Here is a 1115-nt window from a genome sequence, read left to right on the forward strand (position 1 = left end):
AGACGGTAAAATGGGGTGCACCTCCTGAAGATGAAGTCAACATGCACAAATGCTCCAACTACTAATTTGAAAAATGAAGTCCAAAGTAAAGAAAAAGCATGAACATTCAAAGTAAAATTGGAAACAGAATTGGAAGAGCTTTGCTTACCAAGAGATTTAAACTGTTTTTCTATCTTATCTAGCCTATTATCATCATCATTGTCGTTGTTGTTGTTGTTGTTGTTGTTGCAACATGGGAAGATTCCGTTTGGAGTTTACCCTTAAGCAAGAATCCAGCATTGAATTATTTCCAGAAGTTCATCCACAATTTCATTCTTATTTCAGTACTGTTTCTGCTGCCCTGGAAACCCTGCAGACACTGGCACAGACCACCATGGCAGTGGTTCCTGGAGGTGCTCAGCCCTTAGAGAATTCTGTTATGAAATCACAAATGAGGAACAAGAACAAAGAAAAATTCTTGAAGGGGGAACCCAAAGTCCTTGGGGTAAGATATCTTTGGAAATCAGGGGAGAATGATTTTATAAATATATAAATGATTTAAAAAAAATGGATACCCAATGCTCTGTTTCAGTAGCTTCATGGTACATCATCACTTCCCAGTATTAATAGCATTTGATTTTCATATTTATCACTTGACAATTGACATGTTAGTCTAACACATCAGACTTTCAGTTTAATTATCTTTAAAATATTGAGACTGCAGGAATTATCTAGTCTGTAGATCATCTAAAATGATCATATCTAACTCAGTGTAGAGACAAGGCTATAAAGCTACAGCTGTGGCCTGGCCCTCTGCTTAACAAACCCATTCTGTTCTATACAATTACAATGCCTTTCTTTTGCCTGTTACTCAGATGATGGGAAAGCCTCCATTCTCCACATACTTCTATCTCCAGAAGATGTACCTAAAGAGTAATGGAGAACTTTTAAAAAATATCATGCTAGGCAAGTTAAAGGCCAGTAAATGAAGAAGGTACTCAGCGGGCCAAGCTGCTAATCACTGGGCAGTTGTCATTAGACAGACACCTGTTTCTTTTCTACCTCACTGTTCTAACTCTTATAAAATCATCATTTTTCATGATATATGTTTTATCTTAACATAGAATTGCATATCT

The 1115-nt window shown here is 36.7% G+C and overlaps 1 pseudogene; it reads left to right on the forward strand.

Moving 5' to 3' along the window:
- The first annotated feature begins 232 nt into the window (after positions 1 to 232).
- LOC110285983 overlaps positions 233 to 1115 on the forward strand; it is a 214154-nt pseudogene continuing 213271 nt past the window's right edge.

The sequence above is a fragment of the Mus caroli genome, chromosome 19 (assembly GCF_900094665.2).
Source record: "Mus caroli chromosome 19, CAROLI_EIJ_v1.1, whole genome shotgun sequence".
NCBI classification, from domain to species: domain Eukaryota; kingdom Metazoa; phylum Chordata; class Mammalia; order Rodentia; family Muridae; genus Mus; species Mus caroli.